The 21,763-nt window shown below is 44.3% G+C and overlaps 1 protein-coding gene across 2 annotated transcripts in view; it reads right to left on the bottom strand.

Annotated features, from left to right (window-relative positions):
- The window catches only part of LOC129816771 (cytoplasmic protein NCK2-like), a 46,242-nt gene that overhangs the window by 20,714 nt on the left and 3,765 nt on the right, over positions 1 to 21,763 (bottom strand). Inside the window, exon 1 of one of the 2 annotated variants that reach the window (XM_055871650.1) lies at positions 3,856 to 5,788. The exons of the other annotated variant lie outside the window; for it this stretch is intronic. The gene's annotated coding sequence lies outside the window, so the exon portion shown is untranslated. Of the gene's footprint in view, positions 1 to 3,855; positions 5,789 to 21,763 lie in introns of those variants that run through there. 2 annotated transcript variants of the gene reach the window in all.

Here is a 21,763-nt window from a genome sequence, read left to right as displayed (position 1 = left end):
TGTGTGCATGCGATGAGCACCATATTATCTGTATAGTAATAAAAAGCACCAACAACAACTTAAATCATTGTGAATGCAGCACAATCCCAGGCTGGATGTGCTCAGTCTAACAGTTCTGTCCCGTCAAGCCCTCTGACAGCCTAATGATATTCTCTGGGTCCCACAGTGCCAGTGGAATGAAAAGCATGCTTACATCCTTCTCAAACTAGACACTCTAATGCACTTGTCCTCTTGCTCAGTTGTGCACCGGGGCCTCCCACTCTTTCTATTCTGGTTAGAGCCACTTTGCGCTGTTCTGTGAAGGGAGTAGTAGTACACAGTGTTGTACGAGATCTTCAGTTTCTTGGCAATTTCTCGCATGGAATAGCCTTCACTTCTCAGAATAAGAATAGACTGACGAGTTTCAGAAGAAAGTTATTTGTTTCTGGCCATTTTGAGCCTGTAATCGAACCCACAAATGCTGATGCTCCAGATACTCAACTAGTATGAAGAAGGACAGTTTTATTGCTTCTTTAACTTCTTTGGGGTTGGGTTCAGTATTTGCATATTATTAGTCGATTTGGATAGAAAACACTCTGAAGTTTCTAAAACTGTTTGAATGATGTCTGAGTATGACAGAACTCATATGGCAGGCAAAAACCTGAGAAAAAAATCCAACCAGGAGGTGGGAAATCTGAGGTTTGTAGGTTTTCAACTCTTTGCTTATCCAAGATACAGTGGAAATGGGGTCATGTTGCACCTCCTAAGGCTTCCACTAGATGTCAACAGTCTATAAAACCTTGTTTGATGTTTCTACTGTGAAGTGGGGGCGAATGACAGGAGATTGAGTAAGGTCTCTCCCAGAGTGCCACGAGCTGACCATGCGCTGACCATGCGCGTTCATGTGAGAGTTAGCTGCGTTCCATCGCATTTCTGAAGACAAAGGAATTCTCCGGTTGGAACATTATTGAAGACTTATGTTAAAAACATCCTAAAGATTGATTTGATACATCGTTTGACATGTTTCTACAGACTGTAATGGAACTTTTTGGACTTTTCGTCCGTACTTTCCGCTGGACTTGCACGCGCGTCTAGAGTTTAGATTGTGTACTGAACGCACGACCAACAAGGAGGAATTTGGACATAAATGATGGACATTATCGAACAAAACAAACATTTATTGTGGAACTGGGATTCCTGGGAGTGCATTCTGATGAAGATCATCAAAGGTAAGTGAATATTTATAATGCTATTTCTGACTTATGTTGACTCCAACATGGCGGATATCTCTTTGGGTTGATTTGTCGTCTTAGCGCCGTACGTAGATTATTGCATGGTTTGCTTTTTCCGTAAAGTATTTTTGATATCTGACACAGCGGTTGCATTAAGGAGAAGTGGATCTAATATATATATATATATATATATATATATATATATATATATACACAAGTAAGTCCCAAATATATATATATTTCTTTGCACTTCACTTGGGACTTACTTGCGTGACTCAGGACAGGCACTCTGCTTGTTGTTTCAGTACAGATCAGTGGGGAGAAGCAGGTGTGTCTCACACTGAGGGTATAGAGAGGGAGAAAGTAGCCACACCAACTCGCTCATGTTAGATAGACAAACTTGTTGCTGCAATAGATTATCATGTCATCTGGTAGTGTCTGTCTTGACTGCATCAAATCGATGTACAGAATGCAGGCTAGCTACACTATCTAGCTAAATGAGTTAGCCAGCTAGCGAGACTAACGGAGTCTATTTTGCTGCTCTCACTGCATTCTTGTCTGCAACAACTCCATTAATATTAAACAGCCTATCTGTTGGTTGATCCTTGTAGCCTACCCCCTTCTCATTTACCCAACTTATTATCGTAATTGTAATTCCATTTAGCATTGATTGGAAATCTCCCACTTCACTTGCCACACATGGAGCCTCTGACGGAAGTGCTGCTTTGATTGACCCACAATAACTAGATACCTACATGAGTAGGTCTACCGATACATCTTTTATAATGGGACGCGCTACATTCAAACAGTTGAATAACAAAACAGTTCTGAAATCATGGTTTAGCCATGTATGTAGCAATGTCATTTTAGTTTAGACAAACCTTTTTTAATACAATAAGCCTATTTTTTATTTTTATTTTTTTACATAAAGACTAAAAGCACCAGCAAATCAGCATGTTAATAGAGAAATACAGTACCAATCAAAAGTTTTGACACCTACTCATTCCAGTCTTTATTTTGACTATTTTCTACATTGTAGAATACTAGTGAAGACCTCAAAACTATGAAAGAACACATATGGAATCATGTACTGACCAAAAAAAGTGTTAAACAAATCAAAATATATTTTATATTTGAGATTCTTCAAAGTAGCCACCCTTTGCCGTGATGACAGCTTTATACACTTTGCATTGTTGGGTGTCAAAATACTTTTTCTTGTGCTTTTTGAGGTGGAACAACCCAGTGGGAAAAACTGAATGCTGCTACAGTGTGGGTGTGTGTCAAAAAACTGGAGTTGAGTGTTCCAGGCAAGCAGGAAGGCAGGCAGGCAGGCAGGCAGGCAGGCAGGAAGGCAGACACACGCACACAGCGATAAATGATAAAACATCCAGTTCCAAAAGAGAGACACACTAGGGATCATACATTTCCTTTCTCACATCGTCTTCTACACTTTATTCTTTAATGAGGGCAATTCACAGATGAAGCTCCGCCACAAAGGACCGTATAACTCACGAGAAGAATAGCCACACAATTACACCACATAAAAGATTCCATTACCACTGGAAAGATTTATATCTTCAGATATAGACCACTGTATTTCATAAATGCAAATGGATTACTCCGAGACTCGGGCGTTTAACACAGGATATTAAACTCTACTTCAATAAGGCCAGATCCACAGAGAGGCTGAACAGAGACTGAAGAAATTCTACTCAACTATCCCACATGAATGCTATCCAGGACAGGCTCATCTCTTAATGCAGTGTCTACGGGTGTTTTAGCTAAATGTGTGTGTCATTTGGGGCGGCGGGTAGCCTAGTGGTTAGAGCGTTGGGACTTGTAGCGTTGGGACTTGTAACCGAAAGGTTGCAAGATTGAATCCCCGAGCTGACAAGGTAAAAATCTGTCATTCTGCACCTGAACAAGGCAGTTAACCCACTGTTCCTAGGCTGTCATTAAAGATAAGAATTTGTTCTTAACTGACTTGCCTAGTTAAATAAAGATAAATAAATAAAATGTATAGTATATCAGACCTACTAGACTCTTGTCACAGTCTCTGTAGTGCCATGAGTCTGGCCTCTGAGCCTATCCTATCATTGTAGCATTAAAATACAGTGAATGTGACCCTGCTTGCACACACTAAAGCTGCATAACAGGATTCCCTCACAGGCCTGAGGGAGCAGGTCAAATCTTGCCTGTGAGCCTATCCTTGCCCTGGGAGGAATGTGGAAGGGTGAGTTAGTGAGGTGAGGTGTAACCAATGTGGCTTACAAAACAGCTGTATGTCACAGTTACACACCAATTTTGTCCCCAGGCGATAATGGGGCGGAAGTGATTACACACATATCCAATCGCAAATCAACCGCACACACTCGTGTAGATTAGATCTGTATCCCTCCCTTCTCTCTCTTCTCGTTCTCCCTATTGCCCCATTTATCAGCATTCTAATACTGACTCATTCTCCCTAAGAGTGATGGCCCTGCCTCCCTCCGTATCCACGATGATTATTCAGTCTCCCCAATGACCGTGCTCATTAGGGAGAGTGATGGGGATGCCACTCAGAATCACATCAATCCTCCTCGCTGGGCGCTCACACACGCAAACAGGTGGCAAACACACCATCAGTCACACACTATCAGCTTACCTCAGTTCTGTGCGAGATGTGTTACAGCTCACACTTCTGGTCTCCAGGCAGAGCTGTAGTGTATAACTCTCTTAATTCAATTACTGAGTCTCTTTCCCTACAGCCATCTAGCTTTAGCTGCATTGCCATGTGTGCCAGCCTGCTATTGTCGAATTTTGTCTTTAAGCGATAAATCGGGGAGAAACCGAGAAAGGGAGACATTGAGGTAAACAAATGTAAAATAAAAAAAGGAGGTAGCGGGAGAATAAAGAGGAGAAAGAGAGGGAGTCTCTGCTCCCCCATCCCTCTATTGAGAGAGTTAAAAGGAGAGAAGAGCGACAGAATGCTGAGTTGAATTCCGCCTGGACTTCACAGCTCCTCATTGAGGGGGAAAGAAAAAAGCTCCCAGGCCTTTTCAGCACAACACAAAGAGAAAGGGATAGTAAAAGAGGATTAAAGAAAAGAAAAGTTTTTTAAAAAAGAGAAAAAGACTGGCACAGTTCTCTGTTTGGCATTCAGGTCAAAAACACAGTAAGAGGAAAAACCAATGGAACAAACTGTTCCCCTCCTTCCCTTCTTTTCCCAGTACTCTCATTTGTTTGATGCTGTTTGCTTTGAGTTGTTTCTCAGAGTAGGAAGCTGGTTAATATCCATTTGGACCATCCTGAATAAATACACAAGCATACGGAAACGGCTCCTGGTACTCGCATAGACCAATCGGTTCACTGTGATCTGAAAATGCCTAATACAGGCACCCACAACCGACTGCTTTGGCTGGTTGTGAATGGCTGCTGAAAATAGGTCAAAGCCCTCGTCATCGGGGCCAAATGAATTGGAACACTGTCAATGTTAATGACCCGTTTTATATTGAGCCCAGTGCCACTGTCATGCCAGACCATTGTTTCCACACCTGCCCTGGTATGCAATGCAGTTGGCTAGGCCCATCTCTCTGACAGGGTTGGTATTTGCTCCTCTTCAGTTTGAGCGGTGGAAAATTACTATCATGTTTGATGTCATCAAAGAGGACAGAGTGAAAAATGTCAGACCGAATGGCTCAGGGAGGTCCAGAAGGCAGACGACATCATGCCGTCCTTTCAACTGCCTACTCAAAATAAACCCTCAGGAGATAAGCTACTGACAGAACGCTCTGACCACAGAACGAGACCCACGCTTGCAGTCACTTAGCCAGCCACTTCATGGTGATATCATACAGGAGGACTTATCAAACGAAGCTCTTGCAAGTCCTGATCAAAGCAACTCTGATTAAACCATATCACTGACACAACCCTGTTTGGCAAAGTGGATTGGATTGAGATTGTAAGTGTAAGACTGAAATAGCCAGATTCCCTTCTCTTCCTTATCATCTCTACAAAAGTTACACATCAAAAGCTAAACTAATACATTTGCTAGATTTTCTGTACAGTGTTCAGTTTCTAAATCAGGATATAGTCTACTTTCTGTGAACGCTTTCCCACTCAGTGCTTCAGAAAGCAGCGACGTGATTATTTTCTGACAGTATCACTCCCCACTCCATCTTTCTCCTCTGCACAGAGAAAATAGTAGCATGGGTTCTTCTGTCCACCCACATTTTTGTCAGCGGCCTTGGACAGTGTTTGGACAGCGCTTTCACACTTATGCCCATCTTCATTAAACGGCTGACTACAGAAATGGTGGATTGCTCCCTTTATCGCTGTCCTCCCCCTACTTCTTTCCTCCATTCACTCCCGGTTTTCAAGCAATTTCTCACATCACTCATTTTCTGTCATTTCTTTCCCTCCAATGAGTGGGAGAGACATTGTTTAGTGAGTTTCCATGGGTCCACTTGGTCCTATATCAGACTGGTCAGACTGCGACTGGTCCCCCCCTCTGAAATACTCCTTTCTCTCCTCTGCTACTCTTCTATTCTCGCTCTCTGTTCATTCTTTCCATACTTATTCTTCTCCATTTAATGGCTCCTACATCTCCTGAGTTTTCCTTCCTCTCATTACCTCCCACGCTACCATCTCTTACTCCCCCCACCCCCTTTCCACCTCTCCTGTTCATCCATCATAAATATGTCCATCATAAAGATCATTTGACCCTTGAATTCCGTTACTCTAAACATACATTTATAAACATAACCTCATAACAGGGTTTCCCAAACTCAGGTTTTTGCCCCAGCACTACACAGCTGATTCAAATGATCAACTAATCATCCAGCTTTGATCATTTGAATCAGCTGTGTAGCGTTAGGTCAAAAACCAAAACATGCACCACCTGGGGTCCCAAGGACAGAGTTCGGGAAACGATGACATAGGAGATCAAACAAAAATGACTTACGTTGGGGTGCTGGGACAAAAATATTTGTAATAAAGCTATGCCTGTACACTCAGAAACTATTCAGATCGGAGTTGGATTGAAATCTGAATTTAAAAAACGTTGTCAACCAATAAAAGTTATAGGTGCTGGAGCAAGTTGACTATTTATTTACACTACTAGTCTCAACCCCTCCCTTTCCTTTTCATGACCCACTACCTCAGGCTTCTATTGTATGACCGTTGTTTAGTTCCTGGCGTGTTTATCTCCCCTTCTTTGTTCATTTCTTACCGCTGCACCCGACTACAGTGTTAATCATGTTCTCTCTATTTTTACTCCCGGAGAGGTGACAGTCTGGCCGCTTGCGCCATGTCCCTGGGCACAGCATCACAAAGCACACAATACAAAGCAAATGACAGGCAATGGACTGAAAAGAACAGCTCTGATGTACAGCTCTGTTTGTTTAGTCCTGTCTGGAGGAGTAACGCTGTGGTTTGTGAGTGCGGTTAAATGCCTGTATGTGTGTGTGTGTGCCACAGTGTCAATGTAATCAGCCATAGGGTCAACCAAAGGGGAAAATACAACAGAAATATCTGTGGGCTAAAGCCACTGCACTGTATTGAACATCATCATTAATTATAGTACTACGCTCTCTCTCCCCAGCACACTCCAACACAATCCTCATTCACAATCACTTTACTTATGCAAACTTCTTTGTGTTGGTGTGAGTGACTGTACAGGAAGGGGTTCTGTGACTCCTGGGGCATCTGAATGGTCCAGCTAGGTGCAAATAGTGTTAGACACAATGTGAAGCACTTTGAGACTCGCAATCCATTATCATTAGCGTGATAGTCTAGTGATTTTACAGCCTGAACGTTGTTAGAATTGAGTCTGGACGTGTACCGCAATCTCAAAAACACAAACAAAAAAAACGAGGCAAAGATGATGGCGTTTGTCGTCCAGCCCGCCAGTAGAGGAACAACAAATTAGGGTAGTCAGTCTGCAAAGAGAGAGGGAGCCCACCAACCCAGCTGACTAATGAGGCTTAGAGACAGATCATGTTTCTCGTCTGAAACACATAATAAGGCCAGCCCCTCCACTGACATCCTGTGGGTTAGCTGTGTGATTTAACATGAGCTGATTACTTTCCCTTTCGGCGGAACAGCAAGGACAGGAGTGACAGAGTAGCTAGATGTTGCCCCAGCCTAAGAACTGATACAGGGCCAGATACGTATCATATTTCTCTGACGACAACAATTAGTTGACTTGTCAAATCAAGTGTGCTAATGTTTGAACAGAACAAAGACGTGGAATGTGGAGGTCCTCAAGGACTGGGTTGGGATAGGTAACACTTATTATGTAACGGCAGTGCGATATAGACAGAATGTTGCATTTGAGTTGGGAAGACCCCATCTGCCACTGCTACACACCAGATGCCTATGTCCTTAGGTTGTTTAAGGTACTATGCCATCTCAGTATTAACCCTGGAATTTAGACTGATTAGATGCCTTGAGTTAAAGACTGAAACACAACCAGAGAAGCAGAATGAATAAAGCACAGGAGGAAATCATGCCTTATGTAAAAAGCCATCCCCTGAACATCAACAAGATTACTGGCTCTGTTGATCACACACAAACGCACGCACGCTGCACAACCCTCCACGCTGCACAACCCTCCACGCTGCACAACCCTCCACAACCCCTCCACGCTGCACAACCCTCCACGCTACACAACCCTCCACGCTACACAACCCTCCACGCTACACAACCCTCCACGCTGCACAACCCTCCACAACCCCTCCACGCTGCACAACCCTCCACGCTACACAACCCTCCACGCTACACAACCCTCCACGCTACACAACCCTCCACGCTGCACAACCCTCCACAACCTTCCACGCTACACAACCCTCCACGCTGCACAACCCTCCACAACCCCTCCACGCTGCACAACCCTCCACGCTGCACAACCCTCCACAACCCCTCCACGCTACACAACCCTCCACGCTATACAACCCTCCACGCTGCACAACTCTCCACAACCCCTCCACGCTGCACAACCCTCCACAACCCCTCCACGCTGCACAACCCTCCACAATCCCTCCACGCTGCACAACCCTCCACGCTGCACAACCCTCCACGCTACACAACCCTCCACGCTGCACAACCCTCCACAACCCCTCCACGCTGCACAACCCTCCACAACCCCTCCACGCTGCACAACCCTCCACAACCCCTCCACCCTCCACACCCCTCCACGCTGCACAACCCTCCACAACCCCTCCACGCTGCACAACCCTCCACAACCCCTCCACCCTCCACACCCCTCCACGCTGCACAACCCTCCACAACCCCTCCACGCTGCACAACCCTCCACAACCCCTCCACGCTACACAACCCTCCACACCCCTCCACGCTGCACAACCCTCCACACCCCTCCACGCTACACAACCCTCCACGCTGCACAACCCTCCACAACCCCTCCACGCTGCACAACCCTCCACAACCCCTCCACGCTGCACAACCCTCCACAACCCCTCCACGCTGCACAACCCTCCACAACCCCTCCACGCTACACAACCATCCACAACCCCTCCACGCTGCACAACCCTCCACAACCCCTCCACGCTACACAACCCTCCACGCTGCACAACCCTCCACACCCCTCCACGCTGCACAACCCTCCACAACCCCTCCACGCTACACAACCCTCCACGCTACACAACCCTATACAACCCCTCTACATTTCACAACCCTATACAACCCCTCTACATTTCACAACCCTCCACAACCCTCCACGCTGCACAACCCTCCACACCCCTCCACGCTGCACAACCCTCCACAACCCTCCACGCTGCACAACCCTCCACACCCCTCCACGCTGCACAACCCCTCTACATTTCACAACCCTATACAACCCCTCCACGCTGCACAACCCTATACAACCCCTCCACGCTGCACAACTCTCAGGTATGTAGGAAAGAGTAAGAAACAGTGGAGCAGAACACAGATCTGCTGGTTTAAGCAATACAGTTAGCTAAAAGTGTAAACTCAGCTGGCTGTAGCTTATACACACTCAGCACGCAGAGGAAATGTGATGACACTGGTGTCCAGTTACCTGCAGGTTAGTCTCCCACTACTGTTTACCCTACCATTTAGTACAGGTCAGGCTGTGTCCTCTTCACTGTGATTGGCTGCTAAAACACCTGTCAAAACAAAAACATGATGCATGTGTTCTCTGATTTAGTGGTAGAGCTCCACCTAACTCTCTGTCTCTCAACACAATGGACACCACTATGCCAGCTGAATTGAACACACACACACACACACACACACACACACACACACACACACACACACACACACACACACACACACACACATATACACATAACACGTATAGGGGGAAAACATTGTCTGAACTTCAGAATCAATGTGGGGGAAGATTTAGCTTCAGATGCCACAAACTCTCTCGTTCGCTGTTGCTCATTAGTACCGGTGCCGTGCCTACCTGGGAGAACAGACGCAGCAGACCAGTGTGCACGTGGGTGTGGGTGTTCATGTTACGAGTTTGAGTTAAGAAACGTAGAAGCCTAAAGGGGGGGGGGGGATGGGAGAGGGTTGAAGAGGTCTCGGGGGCTGGTACTACAATGGGTTCAAACATCGGACACCTTCACCAATCATTAATGTAATGATGTGTTTATGTACATGTGTAATTATATACTGAACAAAAATGTAAAACGCAACATGTAAAGTGTTGGTCCCATGTTTCATGAGCTGAAATAAAAGATCCCAGAAACCACAGACCACGTGTAACCAAGCTTGCCCAGGACGTCCACATGCGGCTTCTTCACCTGCGGGATCGTCTGAGACCAGCCACCCGGACAGCTGATGAAACTGACGAGTATTTCTGTCTGTAATTAAGCTCTTTTGTGGGGAAAAACAAATTGGCTGGCTCCCAATGCCAAAACCAGGCCCACCCATTGCTGCACCCCTGCCCAGTCATGTGAAATCCATAGATCAGGGCCTAATGAATTAATTTCAATTGACTGATTTCATTATATGAAATGTAACTCAGTAAAATCTTTGAAATTGCATGTTGCGTTTATATTTTTGTTCCGTATAAATGCACGATGATACTGCTGTGATCCCTCCACGGCAATGGAAGGCAGCTAACCTGGGAAGGATGACTATTCTCTACTACATTAACTACATGCGACGTGTGTGAGAGAGATCGACAGCTTTGTGTACACATACAGTCACTGTAGGCATCATTAGGTGTGATAATGTGTGTGTGTGTGTGTGTGTGGATTCAAGAAGCAGAGCATTACATGTGGTTATGTGTCTCCCAGGCTTCACACACAGCCTGCCTTCAGGGAGTTCAGATCAGCATGTGTAACAGAGTCCATCTCTGTACGTCTGACTAGGGCCGGGCTACATGGCCTAAAAATGGTATCTACATATTTCAAATGTTTTCTCTAAATAAGCTTTGTTGTACAATTAAAAGGTAAAATAAACAGCATTTCAAACCGTCAGCAATAATTGAATGAATTCAGGGCGTGTGAAATTACACTAAATATAAGCCCCACTAATCATTTTATCAAAAATAAGCACTGATCTGGCATTGAAGTCTGTACGAAAACAATTTTCTTCCCTTTTTTTTTACAAATTTACCCAGAACTATGCATAATGCACATTCACTAATAATGACTTCTTGTGGTAGGTATTATAGAAAATGAACACAGGTGTCACGATCGTCTTGTGGTGAATGAGTGGACCAAGGTGCAGCGTGAGAGAAATACATCTTCCTTTTATTAGACGAAGACGTAACACGAAACGAAACACTCTTACAAAACAATAAACGACCGTGAAGCTATAAACGAACGTTCAACATAGACAATTACCCACGAAAGCCTACTGTCTATGGCTGCCTTAAATATGGCTCCCAATCAGAGACAATGAATGACAGCTGTCTCTGATTGAGAACCATTCAGGCAACCATAGACCTGCCTAGACAACTATACTAAACCCAACCCCATACACTCAACAAAACCCCCTATACAATACAACCACCCAAGACGAGACAAATACATACAAAACATCCCCCCTGTCACACCCTGACCTAACCAAAATATTACAGAAACAAAGAATACTAAGGCCAGGGTGTGACAACAGGTCTCATCATCTCTCAAGCACAAGCCCACATGCTAGTGAGTAGCCAGCTAATCTTTATATTTCAAGTATAGACAAATTTGATCTATTTAATAGAACATTTGAATTGTTATGAACAAACCCTTCTGTCCGTCTCCAACTGTTTGAACAGAATGCCAGACTGTCCACTTCGTTCAGATGTTGAAATCAAGTCTTCTACCTTATTTCTCAGAATGACAACGAGTTGACAATTCCTTATATAATTGTGTGTTATGATTATTGTACATTTATAAAAAAGACTAGACAGCTAGTATAACAGACTTTGGCTAAAATGCTGGTAGTGGTATGTGCAATGCCGCGAGACAAACTGAGCATACTTCTTCCAAAATCAATGTGCATTGATACTCTTGTTTTAGTAGTGTCTGCTCTGCACGCAATTGGATTAGTTGAGACAAAAAAATTGAAAAGAAATGAAAATGTTCCCCAAAAATGTGCATCTGAAAACTATAACTGGCACGCAACGCAGATCGGTAGAAATGGTCAGATGAATTGCCATTCCACATGAGAAAGGTTGGAGAGTAACGGCAGGATCTGCAATAACCAGTAGGAGGGTATATTTCCTGGCTATCTTGATCTCTGGCTCCCTCAAGTCATTTGTGTCTGATGTCATCAAACAGTGCCCTTAAATTGTATTTATGTATTTTATTTAACCTTTATTTAACTAGGCAAGTCAGTTAAGAACAAATTATTATTTACAATGAAGGTCTACCGGGGAACAGTGGGTTAACTGCCTTTCTCAGGGGCAGAATGACAGATTTTTACTTTGTTAGCTTGGGGATTCGATCCAGCAACCTTTCGGTTACTGACCCAACGCTCTAACCATTAGGCTTCCTGCATCAGACAAGCTCAATGCATATATAATTGATTTTATTAAAAAACATAGGGTGTGTCCATGAAAAAATACAAGTTTTATCATTTAGACCATTAGATTGGTCGATACAAGATACGACTTTCGTTCGACCAAGTTATTTTTTAGTCGGGGACAGCCCTACCTCTATTACAGTAAAATAATGTCTCAATGTGTTTGTTTCAGTGTCTATATGACTGATTCTGTTGGGCCAAACCTCAAATGCAAATGTCAGAGAGGAAGAAGTGATCTCTCAACTTAAATTGGTGTGAGTGGCAGGGGGAGGGGCTTGGTGTGTGTGTATAAACAGAGAGGAAGAGGTGAAGAGAGAGGTTTCTCTCACCAAAATCGATCCAAAAGAAGCCCAATGCATTTCCATGGGCTTATTTTGGACCTAAGCTTGTCGCCTGCCTTCCCGACTTAGGGACAACGACTCCCATTGTTAAGGCAGAGAAATTAGCATCTCGTCATTATATGCAGATTTCTGGTGTAAATGGGAATGTGCACACAGCACAGAAGGAGACAAGACTAAAAAGACGACATGAGAACAAGCGGACAAGAAACGCACATAAAAACGAATACAAAAAAAAAACGTGATTCTTGTGATACAGGCATTTGGAATATCGTGCAAAAACATGAATTCAATATATCTCCCAGCCCTCCGTCTGACTACACAAGGCATTCGTGTACCCTTGCAACTGTACTTCAAGCCCTGAGGAAGATGCTCATTGCTAATAGCCATTGGGTTTTTCAACTTTTTCAGCACGGGACCCAAGCTTAGGAAAACATGCAACTATACGTAAATATGGGTACATAACATTGCCCTTATGCCTAAAACTAAAGCAATATAGACAATAACAATGTAATGAGATACCATATGAATAGCTATTGATGTTTATTGTTCCCCATTAAAAACACTGTTACATATTTGTCTAGGTTGGAACTGTTGCTGTTAAAATACAATAAGTAATTTTCATTCTGAACTGGAAGAATCTGATCGCAACACACAGATATCTAACAGAACACACACAGGCTCCGTTTGATCGTGCAACCCTAAGTAACAGTACAGATGAAAATGGTCAGGCCTATTGTACATCTTACTGTAGACATGATTGTTGGAACTGTGACTTAAAATACAATACATCATTGTTATTATGAACTAGAATAAACTGATCACATCACACAGATGTAGACCAGAAAACAAACAAACAAACACACTCCTAATAAGAGGTGTGTGGCTGGTTGAAGTTTTCAACAAGCAGGTCTATTCTGGGCTTCGTTTTTTAGGTCTGTTTCTGTACTTGTTCTTTTAAGTACGTCAGAGTTAAGAACCCTGACTCGCATAGGTATGTGGTGCCAAAACTGGATCAGAATATCTACTGCTTTCTCAGTCAGGCGGTAGACCGCTTTCTGCTGCAGATGAGCAACCCAGAACTGTGTGTGTGTGTGTGTGTGCCTCAAAAAGCATCTTGCTTCAATCAGTTTATTCCAGTTCAGAATAAAAAAGATTACTTGTATTTTAACAGCAACAGTTCCAACATATACTTGTTTTCAACAATAATACCGTAGGTAGGGATGCACCGATATGACATTTTTGGCCGATACCGATTTCCGATATTTTCCTTGGCAAAAAAAAAACGACACCGATACTTATAATATTTAGCGGCCTTTTAAGCATTTTAGTACAATTAAATAGTTAACACACACACAGACACAGTGGTCTAAGGCACTGCATGTCAGTGCAAGAGGCGTCACTACAGTCCCTGGTTCGAATCCAGGCTGCATCACATTCGGCCGTGATTGGGAGTCCCATAGGGCAGCGCACAATTGGCCCAGCGTCGTCCAGGTTTGGCCGGGGAAGGCCGTCATTGTAACTAAGAATTTGTTCTTGTATACGGCCATAAGCAAACAGGAAAACGCTCAACCAGAGGCGGCGCTCCTAGTAGCCAGGGACTTTAACTTTTTAGGGATAGGGGGCAGTATTTTCACTTTGGATGAATAGCGTGCCCAGAGTGAACTGCCTCCTACTCTGTCCCAGATGCTAATATATGCAAATTATTATTACTATTGGATATAAAACACTCTGAAGTTTCTAAAACTGTTTGAATGATGTCTGTGAGTATAACAGAACTCGTATGGCAGGCAAACACCTGAGAAAAAATCGTAACAGGAAGTGAGAATTCTGAGGCTGGTCGATTTTCAACTCATCGCCTATTGAAATCCGAGTGGGATATGGATCTGTTTGCACTTCCTACGCGTTCCACTAGATGTCACCAGTCTGTAGAACGTTGAATGAAGCTTCTACTGTGATGTTGAGCCGGATGGGAGCTGTTTGAGTCAGTGGTCTGGCAGAGTGCCAGGTCCTGGTCACGCGCATTCCACATGATATCGACTTGCATTCCATTACTTCTATAGACACAAAGGAATTCTCCGGTTGGAACGTTATTTCATATTCATGATAACAACATCCTAAAGATTGATTTTATAGTTAGTTTGACAAGTTTATTCGACCTGTAATATAACTTTTTGAAGTTTTCGTCCGAAGTCCGCCTGGACTTGCACGAGCGTTTTGGATATGCTTACTAAACGTGCTAACAAAAGTAGCTACTTGGACATAAATAATGGACATTATCGAACAAACCAACAATTTATTGTGGAACTAGGATTCCTGGGAGTGCATTCTGATGAAGATCATCAAAGGTAAGGGAATATTTATCATGTAATTTCTGTTGACTCCAACATGGCGGAGAAATGTTGTTTCTATCTGAGCGCCGTCTCAGATTATTGCATGGTTTTGGTTTTTCCGTAATGTGTTTTTGGAAAACTGACAGAGCGGGTGCATTATGAACAAGTGAATCTTTAATTCTATGTAAGATATGTATCTTTCATCAAAGTTTATGATGAGTATTTCTGTTATTTGATGTGGCTCTCTGGAATTTCTCTGGATATTTTGGAGGCATTTCTGAACATGGCGCCAATGTAAACTGAGATTTTTGGATATAAATATGCACATTATCAAACAAAACATATATGTATTGTGTAACATGATGTCCTATGAGTGTCATCTGATGAAGATCATCAAAGGTTAGTGATTCATTTTATCTCTATTTCTGCTTTTTGTGACTCCTATATTTGGCTGGGAAAATGGCTGTGTGTTTTTTGGACTTGGCGGTGATCTAACATATGTTGTGTTTTCGCTGTAAAGCATTGTTTTAAATCGGACACGATGGGTAGATTAACAAGATGTTTATCTTTCATTTGCTGTATTGGACTTGTTAATGTGTGAAAGTTACATATTTCCCAAAAATATTTTTGAATTTCCCGCGCTGCCTTTTCAGCGGAATGTTGTCAGGGGTTCCGCTAGCGGAACGTGTGTCCTAGAAAGGTTTGCAGGGAAACTTAAATCCGTTTTACCTCATTTCTACCAGCATGTTAAATGTGCAACCAGAGGGCAAAACACTCTGGACCACCTTTACTCCACACACAGAGATGCATACAAACCTCTCCCTCGCCCTCCATTTGGCAAATCTGACCATAATTCTATTCTCCTGATTTCTGCTTACAAGCAAAAACTAAAGCAGGAAGCGCCAGTGACTCAGTCAACAAGAAAGTGGTCAGATGAAGCAGATGCTAAGTTACAGGACTGTTTTGCTAGCACAGACTGGAACATGTTCCGGGATTCTTCCGATGGTATTGAGGAGTACACCACATCAGTCACTGGCTTTATCAATAAGTGCATCGATGACGTCGTCCCCCACAGTGACTGTATGTACCCCAACCAGAAGCCATGGATTATAGGCAACATCTGCACTGAGCTAAAGGGTAGAGCTGCCGCTTTCAAGGAGTGGGATTCTAAACCAGAAGCTTAAGAAATCCCGCTATGCACTCCGACGAACCATCAAACAGGCAAAAATAGAATCGTACTACACCGGCTCTGACGCTCGTCGGATGTGGCAGGGTTTGCAAACTATTACACACTACAAAGGGAAGCACAGCCGCGAGCTGCCCAGTGACACGAGCCTACCAGACGAGCAAATTTACTTCTATGCTCGTGTTGATGCAAGTAACACTGAAACATGCATGAGAGCATCAGCTGTTCCGGACAACTGTGTGATCACGCTCTCCATAGCCGATGTGAGTAAGACCTTTAAGCAGGTCAACATTCACAAGGCCGCCGTGCCAGACAGATTACCAGGACATGCGCTGACCAAATGGCAAGTGTCTCCACTGACATTTTCAACTTGTCCCTGACTGAGTCTGTAATACCAACATGTTTCAAGCAGACCACCATAGTCCTTGGGCTACCGCACAGCAAGCGGTACCAGGGCGCCAAGTCTAAGTCCAAAAGGCTTCTTAACAGCTTCTACCCCCAAGCCATAAGCCTACTGAACAGCTAATCAAAGGGCTACCCAGACACCTCTTTTATGCCGCTGCTACGCTGTGTGTATTATCTATGCAGACACTTTTACTCTAACTACATGTACATACAGTATTACCTCAATTACCTCGACAAACCGGTGCCCCCGCAAATTGACTCTGTACCCCCTATATATAGCCTCACTATTGTTATGTTACCTCTGCTGTTTAATTATTTGGTTATTTTATTTTCTATTTTTTACTTAACACTTTTTTTTAAACTTCTTAAAGCATTGTTGGTTGTAAGTAAGCGCATGTGACAAATAACATTTGATTTATTTTCTATTTGATTGAAGAGATCTCTTTGTGTGAGTGAGTGAGTGAATGAGTGAATGAGTGAATGAGTGAGTGACTGAGTGAGTGAGTAAGTGAGTGAGTCTGTCATGGCCTTTGCCCTGGTGAGCAGCGAGTATGTGCTGGGGGTGAGTCACTGCTGTCCTGCTTGCCTTGCCCAAGCGTGTGTGTGTTATATATACCGAAGCCCTGCTCTGACGTTGTGACAATGCCCTCAGACCCAGGGAGTAAGTCTGACGCACAATCAGAGAGAGAAACGGAAGCAGTCTGTGTGTGGTGGAACATCTCTGGACCAGGACAAAATAAATAAATGTCACGACTTGCTGCATCAACCTGTGTGTGTGTGTGTGTGTGTGTGTGTGTGTGTGTGTGTGTGTGTGTGTGTGTGTGTGTGTGTGTGTGTGTGTGTGTGTGTGTGTGTGTGTCGAGCTTGACATTTTTTGGTCAGGACAAACTTCTGGCATTACACAATAACAAGTTGTCACAGAATAACACCCCATGAAACAGATTCCCCCTGAAAATGACATGCTAAACAACCCAGTTCTTGACAACAGAAGTGTTTCTATTTTTTGTATTACCAGGCAGAATGGTGATGTCTCCTTCCACAGAAACCCTGTCACACAAAACACTGAACAGCCACATTCAACAGGCATCTGTGTGTCCACTGTGTATTTGTTTGGCCCTGGTAATCCCGAGGAACCTGTCACTCTTAAACCATCCATCTCATAAATAGTGGTTTCGTAATGCATCCTCAACATGTGTGAGTGTGTACGCAAAGGAGGCCATATTACACCTACAACATGTGTGTCAATTTACACTGCAGCACACAGCAGCTTGTTAGGCTATAGAGGCATACCAACAGAGGGAAGAAAGGGTGTAAGGGGCGTTTGACACAAACCCATTGAGACCAACGAAGAGGAAGTGTGATAAATAAGGAATCGTTTTCGTCCACTATGAACTCTGCAGGTGGACACTCCCAACACAGAAGGCTTTTCATATTACTTGATTGATTCATTGACTGTTGAAGTTAAAAGGTAAACTCCACGAAACAACACCGCAGATATTGAGATGAGTGAGACGCCAGACTTCGCTCTCACACAGTATCTGCGCATATGGATGGGTTCGCTGCACGCTATTCATAGTGTGGTAGCAAGGGCACCAAAACAGCAGAGAAACAGCTTTCAGTTGTTGTGGAAATTGACCGACTACGCCATTTACTTTCTGCATCTATGTCATGTCGCCGAGTCTACCTTTATATAAATAACCCATCACAGCTCCAGGCATGCTGTGTAGATAGAGTGATGGGTGGTCGGGTAGTTCAGTCACAACTTCCTCCAAACATTACCCATCAGCCCTAAGCTGCAGAGCATGCAATGACGTGAGGGAGACATTTGAATCTGTAAGAAGTCCAGTTCCTGTTGGTGGAAATCATTAGGGGCTCTATTATTTTTTAAGTATTTGAATACTGTGTATTGTAGTGCTATAGGGTAGTTCTACCAGTCTTACTGGAGAGGGGTAAGGGTCAGGGATAGGGTATAGCAGCCACGTCTAACCCTGACAGCTGTCTCATCATCAGGGTTATGGCTATGTGATCCATACACAGCCAGCGGGACAGAGGATCACATCCAACACAGTAATGGGGAGGTAAGAAGAGAAGAGGAGAGAAAAAAACTCTCCCTTTTCATGAGAGGAGAAATGCCATTTGCACCCCCAGAGACAGAGAGGCAGTTGGACAGGTGTGAGCCACTCATGAAAGCATTCTCCATCATTTTGGGACTGAGCCAAACTGATGTCCTGCAGCAAATCCATTAAAATATCACAACACGTGTGTGTGTGTGTGTGTGTGTGTGTGTGTGTGTGTGTGTGTGTGTATGTGTATGTGTATGTGTATGTGTATGTGTATGTGTATGTGTATGTGTGTATGTGTATGTGTATGTGTATGTGTATGTGTATGTGTATGTGTATGTGTGTGTGTGTGTGTGTGTGTGTGTGTGTGTGTGTGTGTGTGTGTATGAGAGAGAGAGAAAGAGAGGATTGCAATGTCCACTTAGAGCATGAAGGGCCTTCCAACATATCTACTAACTAAAGCAAAATGACAAACATCCCTCTTCTACCAGTTACTGCTGTGTTCATGGACCGTCCCTCCCTTCCCTCACTATTTAAATTTCAAGGACCTTGTCCTCTATCCTCCCTCCTTTAGCATGACCTTTTCCATTCCTTGTACCCTCCATCATCTTTCCCCTGTCTCCCCCCCCCCCCCATCTCTTTACCCTTCACTCGGTCTTCCCCCTCTCTCCGTAATGGCGGTCCAGCTCCTTGAGGGTTTGACCTCTCCTCAGGACACACGGGGGATCTGGGTTGTTATCTGAACATGACTGAAGCCAGGAGGCAGAGGGGGAAAATCACAGCTCCATGATACTTCTGGCAACCTGCCTTCTCTTTGTGACTGGCTGCTTTAAGCTGGCAGCAGCATATGACTGCTGCCTCTGGGGGGAGTCACACTAGTACCCCAGTGTTCAAGTTGAAAGGATGTTTTTCACAACTTTCACAGAACGGCACTGGCACGAGTTGCCAGGGAGAGTGCACAAGTTGCACGGAACTAAATTATGTTGTCTTTGTATTTCAGTTTTAGCTCACATGTTTTTTTTCGTCGTTTTTTTACCTTTATTTAACGAGGCAAGTCGGTTAAGAACAAATTATTATTTACAATGACGGCCTACACAGGCCAAACCCGGACGACGCTGGGCCAATTATGCGCTGCCCTATGGGACCCCCAATCACCACCTCCTCTCCAGACACCCTGGATTCGAACCAGGGTGTCTGTAGTGACGCCTCAAGCACTGAGATGCAGTCCCTTAGACCGCTGCGCCACTAGGCAGCCCTACAATCAGGCTGCACCTAGGGTGGCAAGTGCACACACACAGAATCCCGCCACCCACTGTATTTCCTTTGACTAGATAGCAAGCCAAGTAAATCCAGACCTTGATGCAGCGATTACCTAACTGTGTGTGTGTGGAGGTCCTGAATTGAGGACTCTTTCTTTCTTTCTCTCTCTCAGGGAGTGTTGGGTTTCGCTGCTAGCTCCGTCTTGCTCCACGGCCCAAAGTGGCAATTTTCACCGGGGTAATTCGAAGCCAGCCATGCAAACTGGGAGAGGGCACGGGAGTGCTTTCGACCCTTAATTACTCTTTAACGAGCACTTCTGAGGGTGTTTATGAATTAATGGCCTCTTGTCTGTCAGGGGGTGGAGAGGAGGTGGTGACATCAGTTCGAGGGGGACAAATAGGGAGAGTGGTGGTGGTGTGAAATCCTTCCCCCCGTCCCACCCCTGTGGAGTTTCTAAAGCTCTTGGACTTACACACTGACAGTCTGTATACTGTCTGTATGTAATGTCTTCATGATGCACCAAGTTTACAGATTTTCTTCAGTGACCCCCAAGCATGTTCAATTTCTTTTCCCTGTCCTCCAGCATCCATGGGAGAGGTCAGTCTTTTTAAGGGCCTATTTTAAGGGGCTGGGGGCAGGGGTTGTGGATAGGTAGTGAGAGAGACATACCAGTGCCATCTCCCCCTCCCTATATCAATCCCATTCCCTCTATCTGTCCCCCTCTCTGTCCATATATGCATCCCAGAACAGGATTAGGCTGGGTGCCCAGTGGTGACACAAGGCCATTGGAGGTTCAGGTGGATGCAAGCAGAGTGAGGGCCTGAGAGAGAGGCCAAAGAGGGAGTGAAGGATGGGAGTGGGAGCATTGAGACAGAAGTTAGATAAACAGCTTAAAATCATTAATGGGAGAATGAGTGAGAGAGCGAGCCAGGGAGAGTGAGTGAGCAACAAAGAGAGACGAAGAGGGAGAGCTGGTACACTGTGTAATGAAATAGAGGAAAGGTGAAGGCTGTGAAACCATAATTGATGAGAGGGCAGAATTAGAAGGTTCAGCCAAAGGCCAAAGACTCCTGGAACTGTCTGTGTCCGGAGAACTCTTAAAGAGCTCCAAGCTTGAAGGGCCGGTTCTTATGAGATCATGTATTGGGTGCCTATAATGACATGAATCTCTTCAACATTTGCTCTCACTATGTTATCATTAGGCTTGTGATGTGTGTGTGCACAGATCGATATGGCATACAGAACAAAACACACTAACACCACTGTTGATTGCCGTCCCTGTGTCTTGTCTTCTCAATGGAACAACAAATCCTCTTTCTCTTCCTGGGTCACAGTGTGTTCAGTTCCATTATTACTGTATCTGCTGCCACGGTTAACAGCTGCCCTGCTCTGACTGCCATGCTCCAGATTACCACAATGACTAGAGAATAACAATGAGAACCATTGGGCTCCCATCTCTCTCTGCCCGTATGAAATATTCTCTCTCTATGTCTGCTGATGATCCATTCATCTGAGTCTGTGCCCATCTAGTCCTCCCCTTTTGGGAAGATGAACATGTTTCAGTGGGAGAAAGAGGTCATAGAAAGACATTTTCAGCATTGGCTACTTTGCTACCAAATCAGTTGTGTTGTGATGCAGTGGTTTTCCAACATGACTTCTGATGTGGAGCTCGTTGATTTTCTCTCTAACAAGCACAACAGATGAGGTTTCTTTACCATTGCATGTAGCCTATATTTAAAAAATGTAAGAATCCGGTAGCTCGGACATGGAGACCGCCGCATTAGAGGTTTATATGTCTAGAAGCCTGAAAGAGCCCATGTCGTCAAGGGACAAATAGTGGTTTCTCTCACAGTGAGGTCAATACACCCTCTCTACAAACACACAGAGCAAGTGGGAGCTCCATACAGCTCTTTTGTGTAAAATCAGATAATGGCACTGAAGGGGCACAGTGTGTACACAACAAATTCCAGAGCTCAGTAGG

The sequence above is a fragment of the Salvelinus fontinalis genome, chromosome 19 (genome assembly GCF_029448725.1).
Source record: "Salvelinus fontinalis isolate EN_2023a chromosome 19, ASM2944872v1, whole genome shotgun sequence".
Taxonomy (NCBI): Eukaryota; Metazoa; Chordata; class Actinopteri; order Salmoniformes; family Salmonidae; genus Salvelinus; species Salvelinus fontinalis.
This window is presented reverse-complemented; position numbering and strand designations above follow the sequence as displayed.